The following is a 15,369-nucleotide window of genomic DNA, read 5'->3' on the forward strand; positions in this document are numbered from 1 at the left end:
CCCAGGCTGTCCTGGATATCGCTCAGGATATACCACTCCGAGTGAACAAAAGGTGCCATCAGGTTAATTATTTCTCCCTGTGTGAATTGGCTTTCAATAAAATGTCTCCATCTCACAAAAAACTTGGCTGTCAACCCATCTTTATCCCTCTCCGCTTCTAGTTTTTCCCACTTCAGAAGGTTGTGTAATTCGCCCACAACCTCCTTTATGGATGGGCCCTCCCTTTGAATCCAGTGTTTTAAGATGCAACGCTTAGCTATCATGGCTATGTCATGCGTTATTGCGTATTTCCTCTTTTCCTGCATGCTCGGTCCTCCTCCTACTCCTCCCTCAAAGGAGTGGAAAATCCACACCATTAAGTCTAGTTTGCTGAAAATTCCCCATGTTGACTGGGCAAATAGTCTGACTTGGTTCCAGAACCTAGCGATTGTCTCACATTCCCATAGCCCATGCAGCATATCCGTTTTTTCTTTTTGACACTTAGGACACCACCTATCCCTACCTGGTATGTTGAAACCTATAATGGCCCTATGTAGAATTCTGAATTGAGTGTCTCTCCATCTCTCATTGGTAATATGTTTCCGCACTTGTACCCATCCTCTCAGTATATCATCCACCACTTCTTCCCTTCCCAATTGTTTCCCCCACGCTTTTAAAGTCCGACTATCCTCCCGTGAGATAAGCACCCCCCTTAGCGATCGATAAATTTTAGAGACATTTATACTTGTTACATCACATTCCAGTAACTCATCAATCGAACTTCTGTTCAGCTCTCTTCCAACCACACCCAGGTCTCCTATTATTCCATGTTTCAATTGTTCATACTGGATGACATGTGAGCTATTAAGGTTGTACTTATCCAACACTTCCCGACCTGTCATCCACCTCCTGTCCTCCACATTCATAACATCTATCATTCTCCTGACTCCCCTCTCTTTCCATCTAGTAAATAGCTTGTTTTCTCGTCCCAGGGGAAAATTTGGGAATGCCCAGGGGTTCAAGTACTTGGACACTTTCCATGAGAGCCCCAGTTTTTTCCTTACCGACTTCCATGTTAGCATGGTGTCTCGGAATATAATTGAGTTCCTTATGTGCCCTTCAACCCTGGATAGTGGGGAGTGCAGAATGGACGTCAGATCCCACGGTGACGCATATTTAGTTTCCATCGCATGATCTGAGTGCCTACTCGTTCCTCTCACCCAATCAATTACATGCCTCATGATACATACAAGATTATACCCTTGGACATCTGGAAAGTTTAGACCTCCCTCCTCTGCTGACTTCATCAGCGTACGCAGCTTTATTCTGGGTTTCCTTCCCCTCCACAGAAATTCTGTATACGCGGAGTTGAGCTTATTCACATCCTTTAGTTTTAGCAATAGCGGGATTGTCTGGAAGGGATACAGCAGCCTAGGAAAGCTCATCATTTTTATCAGGTGGCATCTTGCCAGTAATGGAAGTGGCAGACCTTTCCATCCCTTTAATTGAACTATAATTTTCCTGATTAGCGGTCCATAATTCAAGTTATAGATTGTTTCCACCGATCTTCCTATATGCACTCCCAGGTATTTAATTGAAGATTGTGCTATAGGAATTCCACATACACAGCCATCCCTTATTTGTCCCCCCATTGTCCCATGATGCCCCTTTAGGAACATGATCTCGCATTTTTTTTTTGTTCAGTTTGAAACCGGAGAATGAGCCAAATTTTTCAATCAAGGCAAGAGTCTGTGGCAAATCCGCACCGGGGTCCCCCATATAAAGTATGATGTCATCAGCAAAAAGCGCTGTCTTTACTTCTGAACCCCTTATCTTGATTCCTTTAAAGCTATTTTGTCCCTGTAGTATTCTTGACAACGGCTCGATTGCCAGGTTGAATAAAAGAGGAGATAATGGGCAGCTCTGTCTTGTTCCCTTCATCAAAGGGAACACGTCTGATAGAAAGCCCGGAGTGTGTACCCTAGCTCCCGAGTTGGCATAAAGGTTTCTAATGTAAAGTCTCATCTTGCCTACAATCCCTATGGCCTCCATTACCCTGTCTAACCACCCCCAATTTACATTATCAAACGCTTTTTCTGCGTCAAGTGTAACTAGGGCAGGTCTAGCCCCTCCCTCAGTGAGACCCAGTCTAACCGCGTCTACCACTAGAATTGTCTTTCGGATATTGGTAACGGCATTTCTCCCCTTAATAAACCCCACCTGGTGATTCGTAATGATCCTAGGTAAGATCTCGGCCAGTCTATTAGCCATGATCTTGGACATAATTTTTAAATCCTGATTTATGAGCGATATAGGTCTATAACTAGAGGGATCATCCAGGTCCTTGGTTCCCTTGGGGAGTAATTTAATATATGCTATGTTGGAATTTTTGGTTATTTCCGTCCCTCCCAGGAAAGCATTAAAGACTGAGGTTAGATCCGGCGAGATCAGATCCTTCAGAGCCTTATAGAATTCACTATTGAAACCGTCAGGTCCCGGTGCCTTGTTGGTGTTAAGCTCCCCAATTGTTCTCGTCACCTCCTCTACTGTGATATCTGCGTTTAAGGCACTCAAATCTTCCTCCGTCAAGCTAGGCATTTGGGCTTGTCTTAGCCACTCTGCCTCATCAGTCATGTCGTTATTCCCTGACCCATATAGTTTTCTATAGTAATCTCCCAACAGTTTATTAATGTCCTTAGGATCCGTAGTCACCTCTCCCCCCTTTGTTTTCAGTTTAGAGATCACTGTCATCTTTCTGCTGCCCCTTGCCAGATTGGCCAACATCCTTCCCGCCTTGTTGCCAAACCTATGTAAGTCAACCTCCTTGTGCGACCAGAATAGTTGTTCCTTTTTTTTGGCCCATTCGTCAAATCCCTCTTTTGCCTCCAGCCATCTGCCTTTTGTCATGGGAGATCTATTTGTCACATAATTTGTATATGCTACCCGTACTGCTTCACTATGGAAATTATAATTCTCATTGGTTTTCCGTTTGATCATGGCTGCGTACCCCACCAGACGGCCCCTTAGGACCGCTTTTGCCGTTTCCCAAAATATCACTGGGGACTCTCTATGTTCCTTATTGTCCTCTGCGAATTCTCCCCACCACTCCTGTAGCACCTTATGGAAATTATCTTGCCTGAGAAGGAACGATGGGAATCTCCATATGATATCTGTACCTCTCCTGAATTTCTCTCTAATGCCCAATCTCACCGGACTATGATCAGAGATCACCATATTCTCTATCACACAATCTTGCGTACCACTCAGTAAGTCTTGCGAGATCCAGAACTGATCAATACGTGACCAGCTATCATGAGGGTGAGAGAAGTGTGTATACTCTCTGTCATGTGGGTGAGTTAGTCTCCAGATGTCTTTCAGTCCTACGTCTTCTAATGTTACATCCCTATTGTCTAAACTCCTGCCCACATTAGCTGTCCCCTCCTCGCCCCTCCTCCTATCTTCAGCTGAGTCTGGGACGGTGTTAAAATCGCCTCCCACTATAATGTTAGCCTCCCCATCTGCTAATATGATGGCCTTTATGTCATCATGAAATGTGATTTGTTGTGAATTTGGGCCATAGACATTATAAATACTGAGTTTACCCGCTGGACTAACGATTGTTAAGTGCTGCCACCTTCCATGGTCGTCTGCCTCATGTGCCACTACCTCATGACTGAATTGTTTATTTATTAGAATCATAGTGCCCGCTTTTCTACCTTGTGCCGCTGCCCCGTAAACGGTGCCCACCCAATGTTTCTTCATGCGGAAAAAGTCCTCCCCCCCCAAGTGGGTTTCCTGTAATAAGGCAATGTCTGTCTTTAGTCTTTTCAGATGTCTCAATATCATTGCTCGTTTGTTAGGTGATCTCAGCCCTTTAACATTCCACGTAGTTATCTGTATCATGTTTACCTGTGTATTCTGCTTTTACTACTCCCTCCCCTATGGGCCCCTGCATCAAGGAAGACGAGATGTTCGACACTAGAATCACAGTTGGTACCACAAAATCGACACTCCCTTTCCCCACCTTGCAAATATAACAAATACAACAAAAAACATGTAACTGTAAAACATATTTTCCCTTCCGAGAAATCCACGGCGCTTCCCGCCACGTTGGTGAGCTCCCCTATTCCTAGCCAAAATATGTAGCTCCCTAATCACCCCCCAAAAAATATATGTTCTATCCCCGGACTAACTGGAATAAGCCTTTGAAAATTATGCAAAAATTAGCACAGTATGTCAAAACCTCAGCAAGATTCTCCAGTCCTACTTATCTCTGACTCCAGGTAGCCATCAGTCCGCCCAGAACAGGCCCACTTCATTTGAATTTGGATGATGTTCCTGGACAAAGGAGAAAAAGAAAAAAAAGACCAAGGGGAGAGAAGATGGAGAAAGAAAGAAGAAGAACAAAAAAAAAAGAGAGGGGGGGGGGAAGAGGACCCAGACTTTGGGATGTTTTCCTCTCTTTTCTCCCTTCCCCCTCCTCCTCTCACCTCCCCAACCCTCTCTCCGTAATGCATCCTCCTCAACGCCTCTCCCTGTTTGGGAAGAGAAAAAAAAAAAAAACAGGCAAAAAAAGGAAAAACAATGAGCGAGTTCCAGTTCAGGTATCATGGTTTCTCTCCAAGGGTTGGTTCCTGTGTTCCAGGCGAGAATTATGCTGTCGACCCGGGCTTGGCCTCCTTTCCTCCCTGGTCTCGACTTGCTTTTGTCCCCCAAGACGTCCCACACCTCTTCCTGAGCTTGTGGGGGATCCTCTTCTATTATTCCCTTCTCCACTAGCTCCTTTTTCTTGCCTTTCTGACCTAGTCTTGTTGAGCTCTGCCATGAGAATGTTTTCTGCTTCTTTGTAGTCCTTGTAGTATACAAACGAGCCATTGGGGTTTCTAACTTTCAGTGTAGCAGGGTATAATAGCTGGCACTTTACTTTTTTGTTGTACAGAAATGAGCAAATTTTGGTAAATTCTTTTCTCCTTCTGGATACTTCCGCTGAATAATCCCCAAAAATTAGCAGTCTGTTGCCTTGATATTGTAGTGGACGCTTTCGTTCTCTAAAGGCCCTCAATATTTCCTCCTTATGCTTATAATCAAGGTACTTGACAATCACCTGCCTGGCTCTTATCGGGGTATTCTTGTTTGAGTTTTGGCCCTCTCCCTTATTCGCCTCCTGGTGTCTCAGTGGACCCACTCTGTGGGCTCTTTCAACTCTGAATTTCGCCTTTATGCCCAGGGCCTGCGGTAGCTCCAACTCGCATATATTATCCAACTGTCCAATCGACACAGACTCTGGCAACCCGACTATACGTAGGTTGTTTCGTCTCGATCTGTTTTCCAAATCGTCTGCTTTATCCTTCAAGTATTCATTAGATTTTGCTAGAGCTGCTATTTGTGCTTGCATAGCCAGTATTGTCTCCTCGGAGTCAGATATTCTCTGCTCTGATTCTGCCAGTCTAGAGGCATGGGCATTTATCTGTTTTTGCATATTAGCTAATGATGTTTGTATGGCTGCCTCAATAGCCACTTTAACCTCTTTTGACAAGTGTGATGTCACTTCTTCAGCCAGTTTTTTATAGTCCACATTAAGCTTTTGTGTGTACTTGTCTTGGCCTGCAGGTGGTGCTGTTTTCTTAGTTCTCTTTGTCTGGACTGGGCCACCACCTCCATCCCCCAATAACTTGCAGGCTTGTGATGTTGGTGTAGTAGGCTGCTTTTTGTTTCCTTTGGAAGGGGTACTATGAATTCTTGCCTTTGACTTCCTGTGAGTCTGAGTGGGATTAATCTCCCTGTGCTGTTTGTCAGTTTCATCCTCCAACACTGCTGTGTCTCTGAGCTGCCCTGCTTTGTCTGCATCTTCTCTCCCCTCTGCCTCCATATCTCCTTCATCCTCCCATTGCGATCCACAGTCATCAGTCCCCTGCATCCACCTCTCTCCTGCTGTGTCCTCCTGTGACTCCTTGCTCATATCTTCCTTATCTCCTGTCTCCTCGCTCATATCTCCCTTATCTCTCCCCTTCCAGCTCTGTGTTTGCTCTTCTGTGTCTCGCACCATGCGTTCAGGCTCCTCCCCCATCAGGCTCGGCGCCATTATCTTATCTTCTCCCCTGTCCATATCAAAGCTTCTCCAGGCTGACTCACCGCTCCCAGAGCTTCTCAGGAGGTACCGTTCCATAGCTGTCTGCTTTAGGTAACCTCCTGTGCTGCTCTCTGTTTGGTGGCTCGTCCGGGGGGGTCTGTTTTTAGTCGGTTTCTGTGAGGGGTGGCAGGAGACTCTCCTCTAAGCTTCCACCTCAGCCAGGACAAGAACAGGAAGTCTAGATTGAGAATTTTTGAGGACTTACTACTCGGACAACAACTTCTCAATTTGTAAATTTCCTCCTTTAATAATAGAACTTTTACTTGCCACAGGTCCCAACGCCGTTCTAGCCGTGCCGACACGGTCTTTCCCAGGATCACACACCAGTCTGACGTCACGCAATTCCAGAGGCAGCTTGAGGCTGTGTGCACACGTTGCGTTTTTTACCGCGAAAACGCTGCGTTTAGAACCGCAGCGTTTCAGTGGCAAATTGCATGCGTTCAGCTTTCCCAGCAAAGTGTATGAGAAAGCCGAAAAATCAGTGCACACGCTGCGTTTCTAAACGCAGCGTTTTGGATGCCAAAAATCGGTGCGGAAAGAAAAGCAGCATGTCACTTCTTTTGTGCGGTGTGGCTGCGTTCTCTCCCCCATTGAATCAATGATGTGGGGTCAGAACGCAGCTACACCGCAGTTCGCTGCTTTTTTGTTGCGGTCCGCGGGCTTTGTCGGCACACAGAACGCAGGCATTTACCTGGAAGTGAGGTCAAGAGGTTTCCTGTTGACCTCACTTCCTGGCAAAGTCCTGGAAAGCCCCCGGTGTCGCCAAAGTGCCCGCCCCGACCCCCGACCCCCCTCCCGAAAATCCAACATGGCCGCGCACACAGTAGCGCACTGGCCGCCCTGCTCCTATGATTTCTATCGCATGTGCCTTGAGACATGCGACAGAAAAATGCCCCCCAGGCCCTGCCCGGTCACCCCCTATTCCCCCCGGTATTCCCCCTTACCTGTCCGGTCGCAGCGCTGATCCCCCGCGGCCCCCTCCTCCTTCACAGTGCACGCTGGCTGGTCACATGTGCAGAGCAGCTGACAGCCAGCACTGTGTTCAGTGTGAGCTGTGCTGGCTGCTCGCACTCTGCAGCTGTGACCCGGGGAGAGTGGGTGCAGATTTTTGGCACCCACTCTCCTCAAATGGAGGGTCTGCCCTCCTAGAAAATGGGGGATACGTTCCCTGAACGTGCCCCCATATTCTAGAAGGTCCAGAGGCGACGTGGGACGTCCAAATGGATTTCTGCGGACCCATTTTTTTTTCAAATTTTTTGATTAAATTGGAGAACAAGAGAATGATTTGGGGAGTGTTTTTTCTAATAAAAAATTTTTTGTCATTTTTTTTTGCTTTTGTTTACTGTCAATTAGTTATGTCTGGTATCTGATAGACGCCGTGACATCACTAATTGCTGGGCTTGATGCCAGGTGACATTACACATCTGGTATCAACCCCATTTATTACCCCGTTTGCCAACGCACCAGGGCGCGGGATGAGTTGGGGCGAAGCACCAGGATTGGCGCATCTAATGGATGCGCCACTTCTGGGGCGGCTGCGGCTTGCTATTTTTAGGCTGGGAAGAGTCCAATAACCATGGCTCTTCCCACCCTGAGAATACTAGACCCCAGCTGTCAGATTCACCTTGGCTGGTGATCTAATTTGGGGGGACCCCACGCTATTTTTTTTTTAATTCTTTATTTATAATTAAAAAAAAAAGCCTGGGGAGCCCTCCAAATTGATCACCAGACAAGATGAAGCTGCCAGCTGTGGTTTGCAGGCCACAGCTGTCTGCTTTACCCTGACTAGCTATCAAAAATTTTTTCATTGTTTTTTTTTTTTTGGATAAATACTAAGCTAGGCACCCTTTAGTACCATATGAAAGGTACTAAAGGTGAAAGCTTAGAATATGCAGGCGGGGGTGGGACGTTATATATATTTGACATCCATTCATCCATTGACGCTTTTTAGGCTGTGTGCCCACAATCAGGGTTTGCAGCGTTATGGGCGCTGAGTGTTTTCCCTGCGTCCATAACGCTGCGTTGTGCAGTAGAAGCACAGTGGAAGGATTTTTGGAGATCTCATGCCCACTGTGCTTCTTTTCTCCGCAGCATAAACTGACCGGTGGCGTGGCTTCCCGAGCCTCAGCATGTCAATTTATGCTGCGGAGACGAGAGTGTTCTCTGCAGGTAGAATAGTGCTAAAGTCCACAGCAGCCTGAACCCAAATCGTGGGCATGGGCAGCTGCAGGAAGGCTGACACTGTGTACTAGACGCCGTGTTGCTGGATCATGGCCACATAGCCTTAGGCCTCTTTCACACGTCAGTGATTCTGGTACGTTTGTGCTTTTTTTTTAAACGTACCAGAATCACTGACATACGCAGACCCATTATAATGAATGGGTCTGCTCACACATCAGTGATTTGTCACTGCACGTGTCTCTGTGCAGCGTACCCGCGTGTGCGTGATTGCCGCACGGAGACATGTCCATTTTTTTCTGGCATCACTGATGTTCCATGGACCACGCAGTGGTGTGGTCCGTGAAACATGTGCCAGAAAAAAACGTGCTTTTAAAATAAAAATCATTTTAACTCACCCAGCGTCCAGCGATGTCCTCTGCAGCCCGTGCAGCTTGCTGCTTCTGAGCCGGCTCATTATTGTCGCGCATATTCATGATGCGCGACACAGCCGACCCGGAAGCAGCTGCTGTGGGGGTCAGCACCAGCCGGATGCTGCACCGCGGGAGCGATCAGCACCATGGAGAGCGGGAGCGGGCACAGGTGAGATGATTACTGAGTGCAATCACGGGCCACGGAGAACGGAGCCCGGATTGCACTTAGACAACCCACGTGTGCCGTGATTCATGGCACACGCAGGGACATGTGCGTGTTTTACACGCCAGTGAAAAACGTCAGTGTTTTTCACTGACGTGTGAAACGGGCCTAAAAGTGAGAATATTGTTGCTACAGCAACATTTTGGGTGAAGTAGCTGTGGATTCAAAATGCTTAATATACTCCTGAATAAAATCCTTGAGGGGTGCAGATTCCAAAATGGGGTCACTTGTGAGGGTTTTCTGACGTATAGGTACCCAAGGGGCCCTGCTAATGTGACATGGTGCGCGAAGTTTATTTCAACATTTCCAAAATTCAAATGGTGCTCCTTCCATTCCAAGCCCTCCCATTTATCCAAACAGAATGTGGAGAAGAAAATGACATCACAGGTTTTTTTTCCAAAGGTCTGTGTTCAACCAACTTTATTAACACTGACAAGTCTTTAAAAAACGCACCTAAAAAAATGCATGAAAAACGCATGAAAAACGCATGAAAAACGCATGAAAAACGCATGCGTTTTCGATGCGTTTTTCTCAAAAAGCATTGTTTACAATTCTCCCCTCTGCCAGAGGGTGCGTTTTTTTCCGCGCTGAAAAAAAAGCAACGTGTGCACATAGCCTTACTCTCCCAGTCTTCGGACAAGCCACTTAGATCTGAAGGAATTGAACGCTGTTGCCTTCTCCTTTCCTCCTCTGTATGTATGGGAGACGTCAAAAGTAGGGGGGAGAAGAGCGGCTTATGTTTGGCCACCGAGATCATATAATGTAAGACTGGTACACGATCCCGGAAGAGACAGTGCCGACACAGGAGGTAATATAGGTGCTATTATTTTAAAGGGTGAAAGACACAGATTGAGTAGTTGCCCTAGTAGTGGGCAACCCCTTTAACAATACAAATTACCGTATGTGATAATCTGGCACTATGAGCAGGGCTTGAATGTCTATTCGGTATTTTTTGGGCAAAGAACAACTCTGAGAGCTGCTCCTCTTCTTCATGACAGATTTATGGTAATAGCATGAAACATTTGGACTTTAAAACCTAGATAAATTTGGGGTCCAAATTAATTTTTAGGTCTGATTTCTCATCTTGGTTTGACCTAGTCCATCAAATGTGGTAATGGACGTTTTTATTAGAATACTTTTCAGCAGGATATTAACACTTTGCTTTTTTTTTTTAACACTACTTGAAGATAATAACACATCTTAAGTTGACGAGCTAATCTTGCTGATTAAAATAAGGGGTTTGCTAATATGGAAGGAGACATCTTCAGTTTTGGAAGTTGCATTATCATGTCATGGCAGTCCTCATTCCTAATGACAACGGTGGTATTGTAGGGTGGTTAATTGTAACTGGTTTAACCTACTTTCCTGCAAGCATTAGGAAGTTGCTGAAACTATTATTTTAAAATGTCGTATGAACAAATGTGCTTCTTTCTCTGCCAGAATTGATCAGTCATTATAGGAGATGGCAACTGTTACTATTAAACTCCAAGGCCATAGAAGGAGAGAAGAGCTGGAGGCAGGGGGAAGAGCTGAAGGCAGGGGGAAGAGCTGGAGGCAGGGGGAAGAGCTGGAGGCAGGGGGAAGAGATGGAGGCAGGGGGAAGAGATGGAGGCAGGGGGAAGAGATGGAGGCAGGGGGAAGAGATGGAGGCAGGGGGAAGAGATGGAGGCAGGGGGAAGAGATGGAGGCAGGGGGAAGAGATGGAGACAGGGGAAGGAGCTGGAGGCAGGGGGAAGAGCTGGAGGCAGGGGGAAGAGCTGGAGGCAGGGGGAAGAGATGGAGGCAGGGGGAAGAGCTGGAGGCAGGGGGAAGAGCTGGAGGCAGGGGGAAAAGCTGGAGGCAGGAGGAAGAGCTGGAGGCAGGGGGAAGAGCTGGAGGCAGGGGGAAGAGATGGAGGCAGGGGGAAGAGATGGAGGCAGGGGGAAGAGATGGAGGCAGGGGGAAGAGATGGAGGCAGGGGGAAGAGATGGAGACAGGGGAAGGAGCTGGAGGCAGGGGGAAGAGCTGGAGGCAGGGGGAAGAGCTGGAGGCAGGGGGAAGAGATGGAGGCAGGGGGAAGAGATGGAGGCAGGGGGAAGAGATGGAGGCAGGGGGAAGAGCTGGAGGCAGGGGGAAGAGCTGGAGACAGGGGAAGGAGCTGGAGGCAGGGGGAAGAGCTGGAGGCAGGGGGAAGAGCTGGAGGCAGGGGGAAGAGCTGGAGGCAGGGGGAAGAGCTGGAGGCAGGAGGAAGAGCTGGAGGCAGGGGGAGGAGCTGGAGGCAGGGGGAGGAGCTGGAGGCAGGGGGAAGAGCTGGAGGCAGGGGGAAGAGCTGGAGGCAGGAGGAAGAGCTGGAGGCAGGGGGAGGAGCTGGAGGCAGGGGGAAGAGCTGGAGGCAGGGGGAAGAGCTGGAGGCAGGGGGAAGAGCTGGAGACAGGGGGAGGAGCTGGAGGCAGGGGGAAGAGCTGGAGACAGGGGGAAGAGATGGAGACAGGGGGAAGAGCTGGAGACAGGGGGAAGAGCTGGAGACAGGGGGAAGAGCTGGAGACAGGGGGAAGAGCTGGAGACAGGGGGAAGAGCTGGAGACAGGGGGAAGAGCTGGAGACAGGGGGAAGAGCTGGAGACAGGGGGAAGAGCTGGAGACAGGGGGAAGAGCTGGAGACAGGGGGAAGAGCTGGAGGCAGGGGGAAGAGCTGGAGGCAGGAGGAAGAGCTGGAGGCAGGGGGAAGAGCTGGAGGCAGGGGGAGCAGCTGGAGGCAGGGGGAAGAGGTGGAGGCAGAGGGAAGAGCTGGAGGCAGAGGGAAGAGCTGGAGACAGGGGGAAGAGCTGGAGGCAGAGGGAAGAGCTGGAGACAGGGGGAAGAGCTGGAGGCAGGGGGAAGAGCTGGAGGCAGGGGGAAGAGCTGGAGACAGGGGGAGGAGCTGGAGGCAGGGGGAAGAGCTGGAGACAGGGGGAAGAGCTGGAGACAGGGGGAAGAGCTGGAGACAGGGGGAAGAGCTGGAGACAGAGGGAAGAGCTGGAGACAGGGGGAAGAGCTGGAGACAGGGGGAAGAGCTGGAGACAGGGGGAAGAGCTGGAGACAGGGGGAAGAGCTGGAGGCAGGGGGAAGAGCTGGAGGCAGGGGGAAGAGCTGGAGGCAGGAGGAAGAGCTGGAGGCAGGGGGAAGAGCTGGAGGCAGGGGGAAGAGCTGGAGGCAGGGGGAGCAGCTGGAGGCAGGGGGAAGAGGTGGAGGCAGAGGGAAGAGCTGGAGGCAGAGGGAAGAGCTGGAGACAGGGGGAAGAGCTGGAGGCAGAGGGAAGAGCTGGAGACAGGGGGAAGAGCTGGAGACAGGGGGAAGAGCTGGAGACAGGGGGAAGAGCTGGAGACAGGGGGAAGAGCTGGAGACAGGGGGAAGAGCTAGAGACAGGGGGAAGAGCTAGAGACAGGGGGAAGAGCTGGAGGCAGGGGGAAGAGCTGGAGGCAGAGGAAAGAGCTGGAGGCAGAGGAAAGAGCTGCAGGCAGGGGGAAGAGCTGGAGGCAGAGGGAAGAGCTGCAGGCAGGGGGAAGAGCTGCAGGCAGGGGGAAGAGCTGCAGGCAGGGGGAAGAGCTGCAGGCAGGGGGAAGAGCTGCAGGCAGGGGGAAGAGCTGCAGGCAGGGGGAAGAGCTAGAGGCAGAGGGAATAGCTGGAAGCAGGGGGAAGAGCTGCAGGCAGGGGGAAGAACTGCAGGCAGGGGGAAGAGCTAGAGGCAGAGGGAAGAGCTGGAAGCAGGGGGAAGAGCTGCAGGCAGGGGGAAGAGCTGCAGGCAGGGGGAAGAGCTAGAGGCAGAGGGAATAGCTGCAGGCAGGGGGAAGAGCTGCAGGCAGGGGGAAGAGCTGCAGGCAGGGGGAAGAGCTGCAGGCAGGGGGAAGAGCTGCAGGCAGGGGGAAGAGCTGGAGGCAGGGGGAAGAGCTGGAGGCAGGGGGAAGAGCTGTAGGCAGGGGGAAGAGCTGGAGGCACAGGGGGAAGAGCTGGAGGCACAGGGAGGAACTGGAGGCACAGAGAGGAACAGGAGGCACAGAGAGGAACAGGAGGCACAGGGAGGAACTGGAGGCACAGGGAGGAACTAGAGGCACAGGGAGGAACTGGAGGCACAGGGAGGAACTGGAGACAAAGCTTCTCCACTCCTCCCTCTTCTTTCTTATATAGAATCTCATCAGTAACTGCCATGTAGAAAGAAGAGGGAAAAGAGCGTTGCCTCTAACTCCTCCCTCTATCTCCTCCCTCTGCAGTCAGTGCCTCCCTCTGTTGCCAGCACCTCCCTCCTCCCATTGTCATAGAATCTCATTGGTAAAGGTCCCGTTACACGTAGCGACGTTCTAGCGATCCCGACAACAATACGACCTGGTCAAGATTGGTGGTACATCGCTACATGGTCGTTAGTGAGCTGGCAAACAGGAAGATCTAATTAACGATGCAACAACGATACGGCGATCTGTATAACAGCCTCGGCGGTCGTTGGGACCCTGTCACATAGCAGCTATTCTGACGACTCAGACCTCGATAGAGGCGTAGTGTTTCTGTGTCGACCAGGGAATGGGGAACGCTGTCCTGGGCAGTATTTAGCTGGGGAATGTCACTTTGGTGGTGGCCTTTGCCCGGTCCCGTGCCCCGGGTGCTTTTTAATGGGGAGTATTTACAGGGGAGAAAAGTAATTTGTGTGACGCCACCTGTGGGTTGTGGTTAATATTGTGGAACCGCCGCTGCTGAAGTGGTTACTCCCAGAGCTGGTGGTAATGGCAGCTGTGGTGGTAGGCCCTCCGCAGGTAGAGCCAAGCCTGGCGGATGTATGATGGAGTAATAAGGGAGACCACACCATTGATTGTAAACAACAGTCTCTACTCACTCCGAACCCTTGGACGGCTGGTTCAGGTCCCTGTACTTCCAGTGCCAGTTGATGACTCGGTTGCTCTGTCCCCGGCACTCTCAGTGTGGCTGAGTCCCTGTAGCGTGGAGCATTTGGGGGCCCAACTGTCCCTTTTCGGTAGCAGTCTCCTTCTCCAGAGGGCAGTGTGGACCCTGTAGGGAGGTATCTGTCCAAACCCTGATCCTTGCTTTACTGCTGATGCCCCCGGATTTGTGGGTTAGTGAGGTCCGTGAAGGTCCCCTCACTGTGCAGGTATTTGCCAGGCCATCTGAAACTGTCGCTTGACCTAGGGCCCTGTGCCCCGTGCGTGCTCTGGTCCCAGCGGTACTCGGGTGTACCTGTCCTTGTGACCACTCTCCCGTGCGCCTGGGTCACCGTTACACGACCCAGCTCTCAGGCACGTCCGTGCACTTCACTGTGCACCACGGTTCTCTCTAGACTGACTGACTGCAGTCCCTTCCCACTAGACTATCTAGTTCCTTGGTCAGGCTTCGCCCTCTAGGTGGCCCTTCCCCTTGCCTGACTAGGCAGTGCACCCTGGTGTGGAGTGGTAACTAGGATTTGTGTGTGTGTTGGTGTTGCTGGCACTGGTGTTCCAAGTCCCAGGGGGTAGGTCCTGCATCCCCTGTAGTGCCCTGAGTGGTTCAGGGGCGCTACATTTCCACCCAGGCGTGCCTTTGCGTTCCCTTTTCCACACCCCTCTGCTCCGATTGGTGGCCACTACTGCTGCGCTGTCATGCTTGGATTGGGCGACCTTGCCATTAGAAGGCAACGCAGTAGCACTTCCTCCCTTTGTTCCTGAGCAAAGGATGGAAGCGCTACTATGTTGCCTTCTTTATGGCAAGGTCGCCCAATCATAACGCAGTTGTGACCACCAATCGGAGCTGAGGGGGCGTTGAAGAGACCAAGCAAAAACACGCCCGCATCGCCGAGTTCTGAGTCACCAACAAGGTAGCTCATCGTTGTTATGGCGTCAAACACAGCGATGCATGCTGCCTAGCGGGACACCAACGATCAAAAAATGAACCAGGACGTTCAGGTATGATCGGCGATATCGCAGCGGGGGGGTGGTCGCTGCTATGTGTCACACCTAGCGAGATTGCTAGTGAGGTCGCTGTTGCGTCACAAAACCTGTGACGTTTCAGCGATCTCGCTAACGACATCGCTATGTGCAACGGGGCCTTAACATCTGCCATCTCCTCTCTCAGTAATGGGCAAGTCTTCACTGAATACAGATTTTACCTCAGAATTGAGAATTTTGATAATTAATGACTGGTCAACTCTGGTAGAGGAAGAAGCAAATCTATCTGATAAGAAATATTACAAAGTTGCTGATTTTCGTGTGTACTATTGATTTATGATATAAAAATGAAAACAACAGTAACCCTTTAAAGGGAACCAACCAGCAGGTTTTTCATATATAAAGTAAAGCCAGTGCTATACTGGGACTAGGATGCTGAATATAAGCATAGCTTTTGTTCTGAGATTGGATATTTTATTTCCGAATTATGTGCAAGTAAAAGTTCCAGCAATGCACTGCTATTTGATTGACAGGTGCAACAGAGGCAGGAATATGTGGGTGGGATC

General features: G+C 50.0%; 1 protein-coding gene across 3 annotated transcripts in view; it reads right to left on the reverse strand.

Moving 5' to 3' along the window:
• The window catches only part of ARHGEF6 (Rac/Cdc42 guanine nucleotide exchange factor 6), a 210,417-nt gene that overhangs the window by 110,874 nt on the left and 84,174 nt on the right, over positions 1-15,369 (reverse strand). The gene's annotated exons all lie outside the window — the stretch shown is intronic.

Source organism: Anomaloglossus baeobatrachus, chromosome 9 (genome assembly GCF_048569485.1).
Source record: "Anomaloglossus baeobatrachus isolate aAnoBae1 chromosome 9, aAnoBae1.hap1, whole genome shotgun sequence".
NCBI lineage: Eukaryota > Metazoa > Chordata > Amphibia > Anura > Aromobatidae > Anomaloglossus > Anomaloglossus baeobatrachus.